At 37.4% G+C, this 23,201-nt stretch overlaps 1 long non-coding RNA gene across 1 annotated transcript in view; it reads left to right on the top strand.

The window, feature by feature from the left end:
* Positions 1–23,201, top strand: part of LOC144287493 (uncharacterized) — a 78,960-nt gene that overhangs the window by 29,862 nt on the left and 25,897 nt on the right. The window contains exons 2-3 of the long non-coding RNA XR_013355278.1: positions 17,937–18,029; positions 22,048–22,192. This is a non-coding gene — a long non-coding RNA (uncharacterized LOC144287493). The remainder of the gene's footprint in view (positions 1–17,936; positions 18,030–22,047; positions 22,193–23,201) is intronic.

The following is a 23,201-nucleotide window of genomic DNA, read 5'->3' as shown; positions in this document are numbered from 1 at the left end:
TAGTTTGGTGGTTTCCTCAACTACCCCAAATTCCAAACACCAACTGTCATCCAAACTACATCTCCTCTCACTCACCCCATTTTCTGCATTATCATATTTTCACTGACTTTCTCCTGAGCTTGTCTGTATAGATTTGTATGTCAGAATTTTCCAAGAGTTTTTAAAACTATATGTTTAAGTGTGTGTGTGGTTATGTGTGTTTGGGTCAGGGAGGGCTCAAGAAGAAAGGAGAAAACTCAGACTCAGACAAGTAGCTGAATAGATGTAGACAAGTAAAGGTTGAAGGAGCTCTTGCCCTTTTGTGTATTAATTCTCCTCTTTCTGCCTTCAACTGCTGGCCTCACCCCATGTAAGTTCCTTCATTCAACTGAGTATTGGCCCCTTCCTAAAGCTGAGTCCACCCCAATATCTGCTCCTACTACTCCTCTTCCTAGTGGAGAACCCAGTCTCACTTATACCATCATTTGACGACAATTCATGAATCATTACCACATGGACCTTCCAGAAGGGAAACAGCTAATACAGCTCTTTCTAGAGACACAATTTGAGTTCTGGAGATACAGTTTGTTCTAATATACAAGACAGATGGGAAACACACACTCTTAGCACCTGCCTGAGTTACCAACACTTAGATGTTTCCTTTCAGCAGGTGTCATGCTATGGGAAAAATACATCACCATGCAGGAGTATGTGAAGGACAAGCAGTCATAGATTAATAATCAGATACTCTCAGAGCCCAGTAATGGATTGAAACCAAAACCAGAGATACAATCTCCTTACTATGAACATTTGCTTATAAATGGCATCTGTTGATTTCTTTTTTTCTCCACTGACTTTGTATTAGTTTAGGCTGCCACAAAGGAATATGATAGACTGGGTAGTCTAACAACAGATAATTATTTTCTTACAGTGCTATAGTCTGGAAGTTAGAGATCCAAGTGCCGTCTGGGTGGTTTCTGTTGAGACTTCTTTTCCTGGCCACCTTCTCACTGTGTCTTCTCAGGAAGAGAGGGGAGGAAGGGAGAGAGTGAAGGTAGAGAGGGCAAGCTGTCTGGTATCTCCTTTTATAAAGGCACTAATCCCATTATGAGTGCCCCACCCTCATGACCTCATCTAACCCTAATTATTTCCCAAAGGCCCCATCTCCAAGTACTATCCTATCCTGCTGGAGGCTAGGGCTTCAACACACAGATTTGGGGAGACACAGATATTCATTGTATAGCAGGCTTGTTGTCCTATATGTATTTTTTCCTCACCAAGTTTTAACTGCGTGTTTTTTAGAGAGCAAGTTTCGAGCTATTCTTTGTAAAGCAACTTCTCTGTATCACAAAATATTGCTAGTTGAAGAATGATTTCTGGTAATTGTAATTATACTCAAGCTCTTAACTTGTAGGAACTTGGAAGAAGAAAAGAAAAAAGTCTAGGTTGTATTAGCATTGTGCCTTTAAAATTAAGGTGGGCACATGATGTAATAAGCACCGGGTATTATATAAGACTGATGAATCACTGAACACTACCCTTGAAATGAATAATATCCTTTATGTTAATTAGTTGAATTTAAGTTAAAAAATAAAAAATAAAATAATATCTTTTTAAAATAATGGTGATAAATGCTGCAACACAGGCATAGGTCATGGATTCGGCTATGATTGTAAGTGTAATAAAATGTATTTTGCACATAGCAACATCAAACTGTGAAGCTACACTCACTTACAAATCCTCATTACCTTATATACGAAAACTTACGCTGAGTGGCCTGAAATAAGGTCATTATACCCTGACGCTTTCACAACCTTCTCCTTTTCTTTATAACAAGTGCTCACTATTATGGGAAGAATGCCTGCCTTTTCTTTGCAGCTTTGCAGAGCTTTAAGGAAGCAGGGTTTTTAATCACATTCTTCTTTTCTTGCTTGCACTTCTGACTTCTCTAAGTTGGCAACAGAATTTTAAGTTCATCTCTGAGATAGCATCACTCTTTAACCTTGGACAGTTTAAAAGTCTCTACCAGGGCATTTCTAGGCATTTTATTGCTTCATTCCTTTATTCTCATGTCAAGGATAAGTGGATTTGAGCCAACAAACAAAATTAGAGCAGAGCCCTTACTCTATTTCCAGATCAGCTAAACCAATTAATACAATTTAATTAAAACTTATTTTTTTTCCCCTTTCTGCAGAAGGGGCTCTGAGTGCAGCTGTTGCAATAGGGTTTTTAGTGTGCGGCTCCAGCTTCATTTAACTCTTGCAGCGACATTTTCAGAGTGAGATGCTACAGGAATGTGACACTACTAATCGACCTCGCTTTAAATTCTCACGTAGCACCAAGGCAAATTACCTCTTTAAGTTGCATATTTTCTTTTCTTTCTTTCTTTCTTTTTTTTTTTTAAGTTGCATATTTTCTTAATCTGAAAAAAAGAAAGGTGATTCGATTCTTACTATTTTCTCTTGGGATTTAGGATACTCTTCAGGAGTATCTGTGCCTCCAATGAACTGTTCGCATTGGGAAGGTCTCAACCAATTCATTAGAATAAATGTAAAGTACACCTGTTACGAGAAGAAATGTCCTCTAACGATAGCATAGGATGTTTTAACTTGAATAGGAGTAAAAATTTCATAACAGGGATGAACCCCATTTTTTCCTCTGTAATATTTACCTTGAGCATTCCTGTAAATGAGAAGAATGTGGTATTAGCAAAATAATCTCAGATTCATTGGGATACAAGACAAATCCAGCAAGAGTGTCCCTCTTCACTTAGATCCCCTCACATTTTTTCATGGGTTTTTAGAGGTCCCTCCTGGGATTCAGCCTGTTATGGGCACAGAGTTCAAATTCCTTTCTCAAAAGTACACAGTTATAACTTACTTTATTGCTCTTCTCTGACACTCTTTTCCCTTTCCCTAACCATGAAATCTTTTTTGAGATTAGGGCAAAAACACTTATTCTTACTTTGTATCCAATCAGAACTGAGTTTGCAGGTAAATAAAGTGGATTAGTTTGCTCACATAGAAGTCTGGAGAGAAGTAGACTAGGTTGATATAGTAGCCAAGCACCCCATGTAGAACCCGGGTTTTCCTTTCTTCTTTTCTGCTAGACTTAATGAACAACCTTCAACATCGTGGATATAGGACAGTTCTAGAAACTCCACACACCCCATCTATGTTACCAGAAGGGTGAAGGAAAAGGGAGAGAGCAAAAAGTATTTATGCCAACAGAGTCCAGCTTACATTTAAATATTTTCTTAGAAATCCCATCTAGTGACTTCTTTTTTGGATTTTAATTAAGTACAGAGAATCTGGGAGAATGAATATTTTTATCTTGAGACAATGATTCACTCAAATAAAAGTGGGGTTCTTTTAGTGCAAAAGAAGATAAAAATATACATTTCATGGACAACTACTTATATCTTCCAAAGTCTACAGCATGGCTACCCGACACCTATATATACATTTATTCTAATATTTTACCCCTTACAGAATATTGTAAAACATGTGTAGATATTTTTACCTGTCGAGATGACTGAGGAAAAGTGTGTGTTAGTAGCATTTGGTGTCTAGGAGCTAGTGATGTTAATTGTCCTGTTACATGTGTAATACTCTCAAGTAATAAAAAATTACCTCAGCTAGAATCCAAATGTTGGTTCCCATTCAAACACAGGAATACCACTTTCCTGACAGAAAATTATATCCAAAATTCAAAACTGTTTCTCTTCTAGGTCAGATGAAGGATATCTGGGACTGTGTAGTTTTTACCAGATGTACCAGTAATCCAGTTACCCACCTGTAGAACATCTAAAATATAATGGTGATATAGGAAGAGCATTAGTTGCAATTAAAATTCACATCTGGAAAAAAGGTGAAGTCAATAGTTCATGGCATATAGCAGATCCTCCTGATAAGAATAACCACAACTCTTCATTGACTAAGCTGGTAGCCTCAGTTTAGGTATCTTGGAAGATTTCTCTGGTCTATTATCCTTCACTGCCATGTTTGAGCACCTTTGACCATCGAGTTTTGGGATAGGAGCATACTTTTAGGGTTGCATTTGCTCTTAGCACCGTTCAGAATAACAAAAATTGCTTTTGGCGTTGAATAGTTACAAGAGGATATTGCCCTGTCCTGGAATGTTTGTTTACTTGTTTGTTTGTTTAGACAATATGGGTTCCTGAAAACTTAGTAGGCTTTCAGTCTGCTTGCTTTAGCCAATTTTCTGAGTAACTATAGCCAAAGATCCTGTGTGGATATAGTTTTATGCATGAAAGTCTGTTATCTACTGGCTTCTGTGACCTGACCATTTTCCTAAACCCCTACTGTTGCCTTAGGGTAATTTGAAACAACGTTGGATAGGGATACAAACCTTTTTTTCCAATGATCACTCCCTGTATTTGGCAGAGAATTTTTGTAGAAGGAATATGGGAAAGGCCCAAGATACCAATCTAAAACTGCTTCTTCTAAACTGTCCTTTATTTAAGACAGGGAAGAACTTATATTGTTCAAACCTCTCAGGCTCAAACCATGAGAGTTTCACTCAACTTTGTCTCTTGGCCAAGCAAGTTACTTTGCTAACCCATCTCTGTAGACAGATGGTCTAATTGTAGTCTGCGCTCATTTATCTCTTGTAGAAGTTGGCTGAAGGAGGAAAGAAGAAAGAACAGATCCTACCATCTGAATTGTTCCTGACATTTTCCCTTGGTTTGTATCTGGTCAATACCCAATGTGGTTATAGTTGAACCGAATGTTTGTTACTGAATTTGTGTCTCTGCCCCAATGATCACCCTGACAAATATTTACTCTTCCTTCTAGACTCAGGTAAAAATCTCCTTTTTCTTTTATTAAATATTCTTTGATAAATATTAGGCAAAGTTGGAGGTGTGTCCTTCCACTGTTTCATAATTCTCTGCATGCACATCCATTAAAGTACTTATTACACATTTCAAGGGAAGACTCCCTGTGCTCTTAAACTTATATCATCAGTTTATAGACCAATGACTGTTACATAGATTATATAAATAGATTTTCAATATTTAGTGAATGAATTATACATGAATAAATAAGTTAATGATGAAAATATGAAATGCCTCAATTATTTGATTCCAATTTAAATATGTGTAATACACACAACACACACACACATCTAATGAATTTTCCTCCTTTCCTAAAAGTAAAATGACTGATGGGGGTTGAGTGGAGGAAGAATATATTTCTTCAAGGTTCAAATTATTTAGCTTCTGATGAAATTTGTTTATTTACAGAATATTCTCAAATTTGGGGGTTAATGTGACTTCTAAAGATTTCACGAGATTGTCTGAAGGCAGTTTAGACAGAGATTCCAGCAACATGCAACAAACATTCAATAAGCATTTGTGTTCAGTACAAAAGGAATTAGAAAAATATATTCCCAGGATATATGTATTTATCAAAATAGGTATTCTTCAGCATCACACAATAAACATACTACTGTAACATCATTTGTAAAGTGAAATTCTTTAGATCAACTCATCTGTCTCTATCGAATTAATTTTCTTCATCTGTCCTAATTATTTACTTGAGTGTTCAAACAAAACATGCCCATTTTACAAAATTCAATCTATTCTTGTAATACTATAATTATACAATATTACAGAAATAGATGCTACAAAAATTTCCCTATATTCTGCTCCCTAAAGACAAGTTTGGTAGACATATTTTCCAAATACAGACCAGAGAACAAAATCACCCTTAAGAATATAGCATGCAGGGCACCTGGGTGGCTAGTTGGTTAAATGTCTGCCTTCAGCTCAGATCATGATCCTGGAGTCCTGGGATAGAGCCCCATGTGGGGCTCCCTGCTCAGCAAGGGAGCCTACTTCTCCCTCTGCTCCTCACCCCATTCATGCTCTCTTTCTCTCAAATAAATACATAGAATCTTTAAAAATAAAAAAAAATATAGCATGCACTCATACAACTCAATAACAAAAAAGCTCAAATAATCCAATTTTTAAAATGAGGAAATGACCCAATAGACATTTTTCCAAAGAAGATACATGGATAGCCAGTAGGTACATTAAAAGATCCTAAGCATCACTAGTTATTAAGGAAATGCAAAATAAAACCACAATGAGATCTCGCCTCACACATGTCAGAATGACCATAAAGAAAAAGAGAGAAAATAAATGCCAGCAAGGATGTGAAGAAAAGGAAACCCTTATGCACTGTTGATGGGATTGTAAATTGGTATTACCACTATGGAAAATAGTATGGAAGATTCACAAACAATTAAAAATAGAACTACCATATGATCTAGAAATTTCACTTCTGGGACTATAACCAAAGGAATGAAAACACTAACTCAAAAAGATATCTGTACCCTGATGTCACAGAAGCATTATTTACAATAGCCAAGACATGGAAATGACCCACGTCTCCATCAATGGATGAATGGACAAAGTGGTGGGGTATATATATATATATATATATATATATATATATATATATATACATACACACACACAATGGAATATTATTTGGCCATAAAAATGAGGAAATTCTATGATTTGTGACAATATGGAGAGATATTGAAGGCATTATTCTCAGTGAAGTAAGTCAGACAAAGAAAGGCAAATACTGTATGATCTCAGTAATATATGGAATCAAATAAAAAACAAAAATAAAACCCCAAATTCATAGAAAAAGAGATCAGATTCTGGCTACCAGAGGTGAGGGATGAGAAGAGGGGACACAGAAGTAAGGTGGTCATTATAGGTTAAGTGCTAGGAATGGAATGTACAACATGACGACTACAGTCAACACTGCTATGTGATATATGAGAAAGTTTTTAAGAGAGAAGATCCTAAGCATTCTAATCACAATGAGAAATTATTTTCTTTCCTTTTTTTTTTTTTTTGTTGTATCTGGATGAGATGATGGATGTAAACTAAACCTATTGAAGTAATAATTTCACAATATATATCAATGAAGCCATCATGCTGCATACCTTAAATTTATATTGTAACATATACCAATCATTTCTCAATAAAATCAGGAAAAAAAATTCCCTCCCCTCATCCCCCAAAGAAAGAATAAACCATGCTAGTTTGACAAGGTAGCTGCCTGAATGGCTATTCTACACAGAGGTTTGGCTAAAAGAGTAGAAGAAATATGATGTGAGAGTTTAAAGGGAGAAAATAATTGAGTGCAGGTTAAGACTTTTGAAAATGTATTATTTGCTTGTTTTTTCTTCCTTAAGATGATCAAGTTTGAAAATCTTTGTAGGCTAAGAAGAAAATCCAATAGAAATAAATGATTTGGGGAATGAAAATAGATGGGTTTATGTCTTTAATAGATGGAATACAATGCGATATATCACATTTTTAGCTTATATAAAATTTAATTCATAGGATATCAGATCCAGATATCTCCCCTCATTGGACAGATTTAGAAAAATATAGCCTATTCAAGTTGAGTGAGTTCTTCTCATTCACTTCCCTAATTCCAATTTCAACTGGTAATCTCAAATGTGGAGGTGGTGAGATTTAGGGGACCATCTCTTTCTTAACATTCTTAACATCTACAGGTGAATAAGAAAGACAACAAAGGAAAGGGGAAAAAGAAAAGAAAGAAGAAGGGGAGACGAAGGGAAAGGAAAGAAATTTAATTCTTGCTCCTACTTTTCAATTTCTTCTTATCTAGTTTTGTCAAGGTTTCTTCACACTAGTCACATTGGTGGATGGATAAAGAATGGATAAACATTATATGTTTTTGAAAAGTAATGTTATTCAATTTTCAAAGCAGTTCAATGTATTTCTGCACTGCAGATATAGAGCTGAGATTCAAATAAAGTATCTATGTTTTCTAAGTTCATGTAACTTAGAGTTGGGAGTCAAGATTTGGAACCAATTTTTTTTTTATTCCCAAGTAGAGATTTCCCTTCCTTAGCTTCAATATTTTAATATAAGTGTTAACTTATCCTTAACATTTAAGGAAAATATCTAATGTTTTGAAGTAGTTTGTCTTTACATTTTAAAAATCAGAACTTTTCTAAATATAAAATAATCAATACATTTATTGACTACTCAAATAAGATACAGCCAATATTGTGCTAGATGCTAAGTGCTGATTGCTCATGTTATGACTTTTGGTCAATAAAAAGTCCTCTTCTTGGCAATCTCATGGCAAATCCAGTTTTATGGGACCTGAAGCTTATGGTAACTGAGGAACCCCTTCATAGAAAAATAATTGAAAACAATAAAATAAAAATCAATTATAAAAGTGGATGTTTACGTAGAATGAGAAAAAAATACATCAATCACAAATTTTTAAAAACTGACAACATCAATTATCACAAAATTCAGAAGAGCAGCATGGTATTTTTACTAATTAATTACTTGACCCACTTCTATAACATATTTTGTCCCGTACTCTTGGGCTACATGCTCTTTAGTTGCCTTTTCATAGGATAATAATTTTGTAATATTTTCTTTAGAAATGTGGAGAAGATAATTTAATCCTCTCTACTTCAGGGTTGATTAAAAATATATTTTCCATCATTTACAGTTTAGGAAAGATTATTTCAGTTTTACAACCTGGTATTGCTAATATCATTTAAATATCTGGGTTTGGGTCAATTTCCAAAACTATCAGATTTTTGTTATATATGAACTATAGGATTGGAGGGCATTTCAAATGTTCTTGTGCAGTGATTCATTTAGTTAGGGACACTCATTAACTGACAGGCTATGGATATCGTCATGTTATTACTTTAGGTAAACAGCACAGCAATCAGTAGTAGTGTTTCTACACCAGGACAGCTAGCAAGGACTTAACTGTCCATAGAAGTGACTGAAAACCATAACATTATACCTTTAACTTGCCCAATCCCAAAATGCCATTGCCACTTGGGTGAGAATGGTAGGGGCTATGAGCTTGACAGGGGATGCTGGATGAAAATGTGCAGCCAGATGGGATTAAAATGTCTTACTTTTACAAGTTTTAGAAACTTTACAGATGCAGCATCATAGTTTTCAATTACTTCCATGTATATAGTTCGGTTAATGAAAACTGTCCTGTATAGGAACGTTCCTACTGCCAAATTCCCAGTTCACCTGGAATAATAACATGATGACATCCATGGTATATCATTTATGTGTCCCAGTTAAATGAATAATTTTCATAAGAAAACTTAAAATGTCCTTTGATGCCTTGCTGAGGTCTCATAAAATTGTGTAAGGCCTGAACTTAAGCTCCATTAGTGAATAGGAAATCCTTCTCTAGTAAACTATTGCCAGAAAGAGTCTCCAAATCTCTAAGCAATTACTAAGTAAAACCAGTCAGAAGGTCATACCTCTTAATTTCTTGATTGCTCTACAATCACTCTGTTTATGATAGCCTAAATAAAGGAGGGTGAATAACTTGCACTGTTCTGTCTCATAAAATATATATTAACCAACAGTGGATGCTTCATTATTTTTTTAATTTATAAATTTGCTACTCCAGCTGAAGTAAATGTTTAGTTTTGATTTTAATTTTTCTTTGTAGAGATACAAGGAAGAACGAATGGTAAAGATCATGTCACAGTAATACATGGAGGTAATTAGGGAAATATAAAGCTTAACAAACTAATCGAACCTTAGGGTAGAGAAAGCTCTGTTACACCCAGCAAAGCTAAGCTTTGGGGGGGAAGTTAATACTTCTTCAACAGTTGTACTAAGAACATTAAAAATACTTTTGCCAAGGAAGGATATCAACATTTTAATCTACCTTACACTGATAAAAAGAAAAACACACAGCAGGGAGGAGGCAGAGGCTGGTTTTCATGGAGCCACAGACGGTAGAAACAAAATGTCCTTTGTTTGGAGAATATTGCACCTGCATTAAATTTACTGCTGACATCTCTTCATAGAAATTTGATTTTTCTCTCATTCCCCCACCTTTGATTGTTTTCAACACTGAGGAATGTGAGGCATGCCAGTCGTCCTCCTTGTCCTTGCGACATTTCTGTCTTCAGCTGTGAAAAGAGAACAGGGCTTCCTCACCCCCTGGCCATCAGCACGTCATCTCAGAAATGCACCTGCGACCCGTAACATGACACTCTACTGTGCAGAGCTTCATACTTCTGTGACAGACGCAAGAGATCAATTTCCTGCTGATTGGGCCTCAGAGTCAGGGAACTGTTCTGACAAGGAAAGTCTCTTTCAAATAATCCTAACTACTAAGGGCAGTTCAAATACAAATGTAGAACCCTTCAAGGAGCTGTGATATCAATATCATAAGGAAAAGAACTGTGGCCATAAGCACAGAGGTTGTGGGGATTTCGTTGGGGGGGGGGGCGCGGCTGAGGTTGTCCATATAGTGAGTTGACTTTGAGATTTTACGTATTGTCTGAATATTCCACATAGTTGCCAAAGGAGAGAATGTGAGTGTGATGGATAGTCCATCATGCAAATTTGATTCAGGAATTTTTTTTTTACCTATGAAATCATTATATATTATAGATGAATTGAGCTTTGTTACTTATGTTTAGGCCCTTGTAGCTTCCTCTGAGGTTTTGCAAAGGTAGAGTCTACTCTACATCTGTATCCTGTGTACCTCTATGATCGCCCCTGCACTTGTGCACAGCAGTTTTTTACTTAGCTTTCATCTCTTGTCCTATCCATGGGTTTCCTAAGACAGAGCAGTGCTAAATCCCCTGGGCCTCAGTACCCTGCATTCCATCTTGGCAAATCTCTACTAAATGTTCAGTTTTTAGTGGATTAATGGATTGTCAATTGGATTAACCACTTCCTAGAGGATCCTGGAGATACAATAACATTTTTCACTGAACTATGTCAGTTTGGTCTTGACTTCAAGCTCAGAATTTTTCTTGAATTAGGAAAGCAGAGAAGAAAGAGAAGGAGGATAAGCAAGTTCAAAAGATGAAGTGTGTTATCTTATGGTCAGAAGATGTGGGTTCCAAACATGACTCTAACACCTGCAAGCTGTGTGACTTTGAGAACTGATTTAATTTTAAGCATAACTCTCCTTTTCATAAAATGGGGATAATAAAAGAATCTAGGAGATTAAATGAGAAAATGAATGTAAAATGCTTAGGGTTGCTTGCTCGAGAGAAAGAATTCAATAAAAATTAGCAGTACTAGAAGAGTAAGAAAAAAAAAAAAACTTTGGCTTCAGTTTATGGAAGATTTTATCTGTGTATCATAAATTAGAAGAAAGTTCCAAAGAGGTGGAGGCACGGTTAAGAAGATGTGCCTTTAGGCCACCTTCTCTTCCTATCTACTCAGAAATCACCAGATAGGGCCCAGCTTCTATATTACTATTTGCTGTATGAGTACCTATAAACCTCCCTCTGTAAACTGCAAATGTGCCAAAGATTGATTTATTTTTTTGGCAAAAGGGCAGAATTAAAATGGAAGCCATTTAGATGTCTTTTCCCACACTGAGACTACATTGCTCACTTTTTATTTTACCATTTAACATTTAACATGAGAGTACTCGGAGATACTTTTGAACATCATCCATATACTTGGCTATAATCCTCCAGTCTACAGTTGTCTCAAAAGATCCCATCTCTCCACATTCCATGACTATTTCCAAATTGCCCCGATCTATCAGATTCAAATACAATGTTAGCTCATAAATAGGCTACTTCATTGTGACTAATTCAAAGTCTTTCCCCTATTTCTCCCAGATTCTCTTCTTGTTAGGAAGTAGAGAACAACAACAACAACAAAAATTTAGCGGCAAAAATTTATGTAACTTTAATCTTATAAATGTTACCTAAGTATACCCCATTTTCTTAGTCTATGAGGTCACTCTTTAATGTTCGTATCACAGTGGTTGAGCCTGATAGGCTCATAGGAAACTGCAAAGTCTAGACTCTTACCGGGTTTGCTCTTTGCTAACTCCCAAGTATTTTTGGCTTGGGAAGGCCTCCAAGTTCCCCATATCTGCCCTAATTGTTGATCACCCATCAGTCAGCTGTCTTTTCCACTGTAGGGTCAGGACCTTCCTCCCACCATCTTGAACCTGGCCTCTCTCAGTCGTCTGCTGCTTTCCCCTTGCACCAGCTCATCTCAATTTGTTAGTCAACTCCTCTGAATGGTAGCTAAGACCTGACCATTGCTTATTTAGCTTTTCTCAGAGTTTACAGGCCACACTTATCAATCACAGCCCCCTTCGGGTTACTTCTGTCTAGATGTGGTCTTGCCACCATGTTGTAGGAATGATTTTATCACTACCACCTCTGCCAATGATAAAGATCTCGAACACATCTCCCTTACTCCATTCCTCTGCTGGGGACCATTTGTTCCTCAAACCTGGAGGAAGGGAAGGAGCATTTCTGCCTTTTACCTGTCCATAGCCTTTCAAATCATCATATTCTCTCAGGATAGATATCCTCTGGAATGTTTTACAGTGAAACTATCCAATCCTTCCAAAAGAAGGGCATCTGTAGGGGTATCATCTTACCTTTGAACTGCTTACAAAACAACTGTCTGTCATGTATACATTTTGAGAATATTGGGTGTTATTTAACTTCAACAGTGCTGTTGAGTGTAGCTTCCTCCCCCCTCCCCACTATTATGTGGGGGGAGGTCATGTCTCTGTCATTCTGCAGTTGTCTAAGACTGCTCTCAGGAGTCTAATCATCCACTTTACTCCAGGACTTATGCAAGATCAAAGGTACAGGACTCTCAAAGAGTCAGTTCATTGTAAATTCACGTTCAGAAAAGTTACATTTTCCTAAAATAAGCTATCTCCCAAGATTCAGCTTTGTCTACCTGGAAGACTATTTATTTGAAGGAGCTATTTGGCTCTTGAAACACATTGTTATAAGTCTATCATTCCAGAATAAAGTTGTGTGTTATCTTTGCATAGCCAAAAGGTCCATGCAAATATTTATTTTCAAAAATAAAGAAGCAGTTTACTCCCAAAGTTAATGTAAGAATCCACCTTGGGGCAGCCCTCGTGGCTTAGCGGTTTAGCGCCACCTTCAGCCCAGGGCGTGATCCTGGAGACCCGGGATTGAGTCCCACGTCGGGCTCCCTGCATGGAGCCTGCTTCTCCCTCTGCCTGAATCTCTGCCTCTCTCTCCTTCTGTGTCTCTCATGAATAAATAAATTAAAAAAAAAAAAAAAAAGAATCCACCTTGATAGAAACAAAAGAAAAACACCGTGTTACCTTAAAAGTTAGTTTTTCCTCTTTCCTTGACAGATGCATATCTTCCAACATCTGGGGATCCTAGTCTCAGCCAAAATACTGTACAACTATGTAACAGGATATTGTGTCAGAATCATATTGTGAGCTATTCATTGAGGGGTTTTGTCCATATTCTCCAAGGTAGCAAGGCTCTTTGCATTCTTTACTCTGGGATACTTGCAAAGTAGAAGCTAGAAACTTTGGCCAAATCCAACCTCCTCCATTGTTTCAGGTGTCTGGGAGAGAGACAAACATATACCTTTGATGGGGAAAAATATAAAAGAATATGTCCCTAGACATATCGGTGGCTCCCCAGAGCATTGCAAATACTCAACCACCTTTACAAAGCCCCAGAAACATTAATGCCCTCAGAGTGAATAACTTCTCTCAAGCATAGGAGCTCTCTGCCTCACTAGAAACGCCCACCATCAAAGTGAAGCCTAATACAACTGGGCCAACAAACCCAAAGGGTACCCTTAAGCTGAGAGAGCATATAACTCCAAGGTAACCAATGTAGACAAGTCACCGACATGGCTGTGGCTGCCGTATTGCTTGGGGCTCTGTGGCACCCTGGGACCATTGCAGATTTATGTATATTTAAAGGAAAATAGGAAATTGAGATTTTTTTCCTACATCTCAAATCGTGAACTGGGATTCACATTTTTCTCAGCAGAAGGATATTGGCAGAACCCCTATTTCACAGTCAAAGAAGCTGAGACCCAGAAGGAGATTCACGAACCTATATCCTAATATCTCACCAACAGAAGATGACAAAGCTGGGATTTGCATCTAGATCTGCTTAACCTCAAACACATGACCTTTTCAAAATTTCATTTTATTTTAATTCCGGTATAGTTAACATATAATGTCATGTTAGTTTCAAATACGACAAACATGCCCTTTTAACCAAAACTGGCTTTCAGGTTGATCAAAACTTGAGGAAGATAGTGACTATCCAATGGAGACACCTGGAAAATACCAACTTTACCAATGATCAAACTAACACCACAGCATATCAGCATCATAAACCCTTTGATATGATGAACTAAGAAGGATGCAGCCTAATATTTTTTTTAATATTCTTGCCCAAAATACATAACCTCTGTCCAAACATGAGAACACAGCAGACAAGCCCAAGTGAAGGGACAGCCTATAAAATAAAAGGTCACTGTTTTTCAAATGTGAAGGTCATGAAAGACAAGGAAAGACCAGGAGACTATTGCAGACAGGTGGTAAGGTGACATAGCAACTACACATGATGGAAAATTCTGGATTGGGTCCTGGGACAGAAAAAAGAACACTAGTGAAAACCGGCGAGATTCAATAGAACTGTTGTGTATTTAATAATATCATACTGATGTTAAAACCCTGTTCTTGGGATCCCTGGGTGGCGCAGCGGTTTGGCGCCTGCCTTTGGCCCAGGGTGCGATCCTGGAGACCCGGGATCGAATCCCGCGTCGGGCTCCCGGTGCATGGAGCCTGCTTCTCCCTCTGCCTGTGTCTCTGCCTCTCTCTCTCTCTCTCTCTGTGTGACTATCATAAATTTAAAAAAAAAAACCTGTTCTTCACAATTTTACTGTGATCATGTAAGGTCTTTGCTTGAGGGGGACTGAAATGAGGGATCTAAGGGAACTCATACTGTGCTACTTTTCTCTAAATCTAAAATTGCTTTTTACTTAGTTTTTTTTTTTTTTTTTTTTTTTAACTAAGAAACAATCTGCATCAATCATAGAGGAGGTTTCAGAGAAGATTTTTTAATCAGTTCCCAAATCACTTGCTGCAGACATTTCAGGACACCAGAGCTTATTCTAAGAACTCAGGGGGATAGTATCTCTGTGCACAAAAACTTGAGGGCACTTTTTTCCCCTGAGGGAAAGATAATTATGATGCTAAAAGCTAGGAGCTGAAGCAATGCTGTTGACCAGGCAAAACAAAACAGCACTCAGGCCCTTCTAATCTGAGACCTCCTTTATAAATTGTGGAAGACATTAGTCTGAAGCAGATATTTAATTGAATATAGTTAAGCTTTTCACACAACTAATTCAGGGAATTCCTTCTGTGATATTTATAAATGGAATGCTTCATACTTTAAGATTCTAGTGATGATGACTACCAGACAATTATTTCCATTGTTAAACAATTCAAAGATACGATTTCCAGCTAGAAAATATCTATTTATGAATCAAACATGGGCTGAACAAGCACTGTGCAGGAAACTAAATCCCTAGTACCAGAATATAATGAGATCAGCTCCTTGCCATGGAAACAATTGCTTTGGTGACAGGGTGGAAGTGAGGTTAGAATAGGGAGAGTGGGATACAGGGGTATGAGGTTACTACAGGGGTTAGATAAGAAAGGATAGCTGCCCCCCACCCCCACCCAGCAGCATTAGGAAGGATAAAGAAAATGCTATGAAATTAACAGATAAGAACACTAGCAAGAGAACAAAGCTATATGATGCCCCGTATCAAATATTGTGTGAAATGTGGTGGTAAAGAAAAGGAGAGAGAGACAGAAGGAGGGGAAAGAAGTGGATGTGATAGACATGTATCCAGGGAAAAAAATGAGGTGGGAAGAAAGGCAAGCTGATGGATAAGAAAGAGAAAGAAAGTCACTGATTTTACTAGAAAAAAAAAAACCAAAAGGACTTACCAAGATTCTTCAATTTCCTTAATGTTTTCTGTACCTTTTAGCCAACTCTGAAAGACCTCTGTAATCCCCACATAACCACCACCCTAATTCCAGCTAATATTGGCCTCAGGCATCATAATATCAATTCTAATACAATTTAGAATTTGACCCCCTTTTTTTTTTTTTTTAGAAAGTTATTAGGAAACACAGTTATCAGGAAACTGCCCTTCATTAGTTACAGGATGTTTTTAGGAACTCAGATACACTTAGGCACCAATAAATAAACTCAAGAGTGGGGTTAAACTGAGACACTCAGGTTACACTGTTGCTATAATGCTAGGGAGTGGTCCTGAAGCAAATGACTGGTAATCATCCAAATGGGTGGATTCCATCTGTGTCCACAGTAAATATGCAGAAAGCACATTTATCCGTGTATTTCAAAAATTTTTACTGAGCATCAGGTGATACTCTAGGTTCTGAGGAAATAGTGGGAAATAAGTAGGATACCATCTCTGCTTTAAAAAGTTATTTTCACTATAGTAAATATGATACAAAAAAGAAAACAGAGTAGATGCAACTTGACCTGCCTGGAAAGTGGTAGGAGGAAGGGCAGCTACCTGACTTAGGTGTTCTCTGAGCTGAACATCTTAGATGTTCTTGAGAAGCTCTAGAAGGGTGAGGCAGGTGGGGGTGAGGGGGTGGGGAGAGGTGGAATGTTCCAGGTAGAGGCATACTGTGGTAGTTGCAGGCACAAAATCCAAAGCCAGACTTGCTGAATTTGAATCATGGCTCTACCAATTACCATCTGTGTGATCTTGGCCAAGTTCCTTAACTTTTGATGTTTCAGTTTTCTTGTCTGTAAAATGAGAGTAGGGGGACTGTGTTAAATACTTGAAGGAAGTGCTATTTATGTTTGTTAAATACATACAGGCATGCATGCATACATACATAAAGTTGGCCTGGGGGTACATTTACAGATGATTAGCAAAAAAAAAAAAAAAAAATCTAAAGGGTATAATGGTTATACTGAATCTTGAGGTTTGGAGCAGGAATGATGGAAAGCTGTTTAAAAGCAACTTGGAGTACTAGGGTAACTTCAAGTCATTTAGAAAAGATAGGGGCACAGGGATGTTCCAGGGGACATTCTGGTTATCTATCACTCTGTGACAAACTATCCCAAGACTAAGTGCTTAAAACCACAACCTATGATTATGTCTCATGATTATGGAGGTTGATGGGCTCAGCTGCAGGCTCTCATTGCAGTTGCAGTAAGATGATGACTGGGACTGGATTCATCTGGATTCTTACCTAGGAGCACCTGGGTGGCTCAGTCATTTAAGCATCGGCCTTTGGCTCAGGTCAGCATTCCATTGGTCCTGGGATCGAGCCCTGCATCTCTCTCTCTGCTCACTGGGGAGCCTGTTTTTCTCTCTCCCGCCCCCTCCTGCTTGTGCTCTTTCTCTCTGTCAAATAAACAAAACCTTTGAAAAAAAGAAAAAAAAAAAAAAAAAGACTTCTTACCTTGCAGTCTGGTTCCTGGGCTGGAATGGCTGGAACAGACAGACCCTAGTTAGGCATCTCCCTGTCCATTCCATGTGGCTAGCTTGGGCTCTCTCACAGAATGGCAGTCTCTGGGCAATCAGACCTTTCATGGCAGTTTCCCATACAGCCAGAATTCCAAGAGATAGGAAGTGAAAGCTGTGAATTTTGTAAGGCCTTTACTTGGGCACTGCCACAGTGAGATTTCCACCACACTCTGGTTGAAAGAAACATGAACCAGCCCAGATTCAGGGGAGGGGACATAGACTCTACCTTTGATTAGAGAGAAGCCAAAGAATATGTGGCCATTTTTAATCTGCTTCAAGAGGTGAGGAGAGGCAGGGCTCTAGAACTGGGGGTGGGAAGGATGTCTATATTCAGGAGAACCCCATATAATATCCAGTCCTGTTTGAAATTTATCTAGTAGGTAATATTAGAGCCATCTTAGGTTTTAACTTTGAAAATAGTAAATCTCTAGATGTTACAACTAAAGATAAGATAAAGCAGATTCCTTTATTGTAAAGTTGTAATGAAAACATGAGAACAAGGGAAAGTAGAGAATATTGTTCTTCAATATTCTAAAGTGTTGTTCTTTCCTTCCAGCATTGCTTTCTGCAGAGAAATTCTCTAAAGGCCACCAAAGGGCCCTAAGGAACAAGACATGCAACTGCACCCAGGATGAATTCTGGATAAGAGGTGAGCTTGGAGTTTACCTAGCACTCAGAATTTCTCACTTAGTTTTATTGCTTTGATTTATACAAAGACCATTTTGGTGTTGGAGAGTTAACCAATCTTGGGAAGGTGGGTGTTGCATTTTTTGATATAGCTGCAATATTAACTCAGAGGAGCTGATCTGATTCTGTAGTCATTTCTTAGCAGCTAGTCCTGCAAAGAGTGTATAGACATCGTCCATGTTCTATAAACATTTCCATAAGCATCGATTAACATTTTCTCTCCTTCAGTGTCTATTTTTAAAATTAGAGTCCAAGAATTTAGAAAGTTGCTTATGGAAGGAACATTTGTATAGTTATAAAACTGAAAGCAATCTGATTTTCATCAACAAAATTCCACCTGGTATTGCCACATGTAGGATTTCTGGGCTAAATGGAAGATTCCTCTTTTATGTGCAGATTCTTAGGTACTAGGAGTAAGTACCTGGTCTGGATAACATGGTTCTTTCTTCGCCATGAAAAAAATGAAACACAGAGCTCAAAATAATTTCATTTAACCATTTTCCCAAACACAGGGAACACTTGCATTCTGTTTAATATGTGCCAGGTATGATTCAAAGTATTTTATAAATAATAATTCATCTTCTCATCATTAATACCCTATGAGACCACTGTTGTTATCATCATTCTCAGTTTTGCAGATGAGGCGTAGAGCAATTAGTAAGACAGGTAAAAAGTGACAGAACTGGGAGATGAGCCCATGTGGTTGGGCTCCAGATTCACATTCTCAAACACTATGGTTCATTGCTTCTATTTTCCCGGTATGGCCACTATTTTAGTCTCTTTGTAACTCTATTTTTGACTCATACTGTTACAATTATTGTAGCTTCCCAGAGAGAAGAAGAAGTCCCCACTTCTGTGTATCCAAAGTATCCAGCATTGGGCTTAACAAATAGAAGGGCCTCAAGAAATGGATTTGCCTAAATGAATGAAACTAGATTAATAATAGGAGGATAAATGATTCTTAGATCTTCAGATCTGTCATTTAAAGGACTGTATTATTTAACAATTATGATGTTTTATACACACTTTCAGTCTTCAATCAATTTGGGAAGAATTTATATATTTATCCTATTTCTACTTTCTCCTGCATGTTTAAGCACTCACAATTTTTTGCTGTCTGAAAGGATTCATAATAAATCTTACAACTCAAATTTGATTCCAAAACAAAGATTGACAAAATTTGAATCAGAAGGTCAGATGTTATTTTTGAATCAGATAGCTCTTACCATAATAAAATTTTGAAAGAAATGACATTTTGTACATTAATGGTTTTTAGCCCTATTGAGAAATCTTTTTTTTTTTTTTTTTTTAAACACAGGTAGGTTAATCAGGACGGATTTCTGTGAACCATAAACTCCTAAGTATACAATTTAATTGAGGACATTGTTGACAAAATGTCTATATGATAGGTACTATCACTGAGTATACATTGCTTACCAATGTATCATAGACATTTGAAAATGTATAGGATTCAGGAAATATTGTTTATTTTATTATTCTTTGCTAACTTTTGATACTAATGATCAACTTTAAGATAAAAAAAGCTATACTTTAATCACTGAACTATGCACATTCAATTTTAAGACAAGCCTCTTGACAAATAGAAAAGTTTAAGAAAAGTTATTTTTCTCTAAATGAGAGGGCAATTCTGTGAGAATGTTATAATTATGATCTTAATTTCCCAAGTTTATTGATTCAAGTCCTTGATTAAAACAATCCAGCATTTTTTTCTGCTGAAAAAAGACACATATGCAAATATATTTATATGTATATTCAAATATATATACTTCCAATATTTGAAAACTATTTACTCTGAAAATCCAGTTACAAATGCTCCATTTTAAATATTTTCTGAAAATCAATTTATTTAAAATGTGAATCATTTTATACTGTAGGCTTCAAATATATAATATTTCTTGTGTTTCATATAAAAAATGAAACAAGACCTTTTCTTTACAAAAATCAAACTCAGAGATTCTAAAAAAATAAACATATGAAAGGATAGATAATTTCAATATAGTTTTAATAAAAGCATGCTTTTCTTATTAAAGTTTTGGGATGAATTTAAGATGCATAAAACACAAACCAGGGATATTGTAACTGGGACACAATTTGAGGGTCTAATAAAACTGCAGACTTGAAAAAAAAAAAAAAAAAAAAAAACTGCAGACTTGAAGCCTCTAGCCCCTGTTACAAGGATGTTATCTGATTTTCTAAGTGTAGCTATTAGGCTGGCTTGTCAGCTGCCTGCCATTGGACCAAGAAAAGACCAACCTTCACCTCACTCCTCATCTTTAAATAATATGTAAGGGTTCCAAGAGGAGGCATGGGGGTGGGTGAAATGGAGGCAGCATGGAATATGCCAAATGAAATGGTCTAATGTAGCAAAATGGTTTGGTTATTTCATCTTTTTTCTTAGACCAGGGAATAACCTCTATCTGTTTACAGAGATTCTGACAGCGACCAAGGCAAGTCAGCTAGTGCTGAGTGAAGTTGGACAGTTCAATACTGAACGCAGCAAAGAGACATTCTTAAAAGGCCAGCCACTTCAGGATAGACTGAATGTCAGCAGCCATGTATTTGACAACTAAAGTCCTCTAGTAGGGAGATGACTTACGTGGTAGTTAATAACTGAACGTGCAAACCTTAAGGAAAGACTAGATATACAATAACTTGTTTTCCTGTTATCTAATCCGAAGACTTCCCATTTCCAGTTTTGAGGCAAACTTGTGCCACACCAAAGAGAAAGCTCAGCTCCTACTTATCTTATGTTTACTTCATTGACTTTCCCAGACACCATGATGGGGGTAGGACTTACTTATAGAATGAAAGACTTTCTATTTATAGAAATTATAAAATCAATCTTTCCTTCCTATCTTGCTTTTTTTTTTTTTTAAGATTTTATCTATTTGAGAGAGAGAGTGTGTGCATAGGCACATGAGTGGGGGGAATGGCGGGAGGAGAGGGAGAAGCAGATTCCCCATTGAGCACAGAGCCCCTGATGCAGAGCTCAATCACAGGATTCCTGGGTCATTACTCAAGCCAAAGGCAGCCACTTAACTGACTGAGCCACCCGGGTGCCTCTCCTTCCTGTATTTAATGGTAGAGAAACCATTGAATCCCAGAGCACTTAAATGAGTTGTTCAGAGTACACAGGCCTTAGGGTATAGTTCATACCAAAAGCAGAGGTGAAGACCCAAACACCCAGTTTAATCTTTGGATTAACATGCATACAGTAAAGTGATTGCTGTAAAATTATCACAGAAGCAAGGAGAATATCATTCATATTTGAGGGAATGATTAAACAACTTAAGCTGACTACTCTCTGCATTTCAACAATATTTATGCTATTAACTTAATATTTTTTCAGTTTTCGGCATATGAATCCAGTCACTGTTTCTGTTTTTAAATCTTGGACTGTAACTTCTTACTTAAATAAATAGAAGACTTGAGAGGTTGCATGACTTATTCAAGGGCATGTAGCTGCCAAGCAGACCCCAGAGAACTGAATCCTCTTCTGCAACTTTCTCCTGAAATACATTTTATTTGGAGACTTCCTCTTAGCTCCAAGAAATACTAGACTTGGGAATCATGTAGGAGAGGACAATTGGAAGTTGATGCTGTAAGGCACAGTAGCTTTCTCTCTGTCTGCTCCAGTAGCACCAAGGCTTCAGAAGTTTAGGAGAGGACAAACTTAGAGGGGTCCTTCTAGAGCCAAGGGTTTTACCACTGTTGATAATGCATTATTTAGGGCAATGATCAGTGCCAGGATGTTTTGCCAAAAGGCCATGCTGTCACACTGCACGAAGCCTAAAGGTTATTTTGGAAGTCCCTGTGCTTACTGACTTTCATAATAGTAGATGGTCTGTGTAAAGAGAATAAAACGAGATGGGTTTTTATCAAAGATAAAAATGTAAGAGCTTGTATATTCAAAAATCCTCTGAGCAGGAATCCGTAAGGTCATTTCTCTGGCTTTAAAGCCAGACGTACACTGGAGCATCTTTCAACCTAGTGCCAAAATCTGACATGGAATGGCAGAGTGAATGCAGCCAACTACAGCAGAGTACAAGAGGAGTCACACGGGTCACAGCTACTCGGCACTTAAGCTGCTTTTGCGAACTGCAGGTAAGCGACTTGCTTGCCATACACGTTGGTGAACACAAATAAATTGACCAACAGGAACTCCATGCTGCTAAGTCAGAAGATTTCAGCCTTCCAAGAGCCGAAATAGTAATACATGGCAAGCTATAATAACTTATTATGGTTTTAGGGCCTGGACATTTCATGGGCATGAAGTATACTATCATGAACCCTAAGAATTTGTGAGATTATCTCAAGTTAGTGCAATAGTACATCTTGCCACCATTGACATAGGCATGCACTGTTCTGCCTGAGGCATTAGATGCTTAATTTGGTCAAATTCAGATCCTATAATTTGAATCCAAGCCAAACCACAATCAAATCATAAAATTTCCAAATCTGCCACCATCTTGGAAATGTCAGATGCTGGATAGGGGAGCAGGAAATGACTATATAGGGAATAAATGGAACTTGTTTTAGTGAATTTTACATCTGGTTCTTATGTGAGGCCATCAGTCCATTAGATATAATTTAAACATCTTGATTAACATTTCATTACCTTACATGACTGCTAGAAAAAAAAAAAAGTGTCTCCATGCACCACGCATACCAAAATATCCTAAACTCCTTTGAGTTTGGAGGAGCTAAATATAGTGCTCTCAGGCCACTTAGATGGTGTCTGAAGTCTGCTTGATGTTAAGGTAAAAAATAAACCTAAGAAAAAGGGATGTTTTTCTATGCTTAGATATTAGGACGCACTAGAAGCATGGACTGCTTTGGCAATCCCTGTCGGACCTCCCCGGTGTCTGAGGAATTGTACGCTCCTTTCTAAATCCTTTCGGAAATTGCCAGTTTGATAGAATAACATTGCAGGAAACCACTCAAATTGAACATATTTGTTGTTTTATGTTCTGCCAAGCAAATGTCAGAACAATGCCAGGAGACCAGAGTGGCTCGAAATTGGAGGGGGCAGCGGGGGAGGTGAAGGGAACAAGGAGCAAAAGAGACAATGAGATTAGAATAAAAAGTTATTTTAATGGGGAAGTTTAAACCC

This window comes from Canis aureus, chromosome 17, assembly GCF_053574225.1.
Source record: "Canis aureus isolate CA01 chromosome 17, VMU_Caureus_v.1.0, whole genome shotgun sequence".
NCBI lineage: Eukaryota > Metazoa > Chordata > Mammalia > Carnivora > Canidae > Canis > Canis aureus.
Note: the sequence above shows the minus strand (reverse complement) of the source record. Positions and strands in the feature narration are given on the sequence as shown.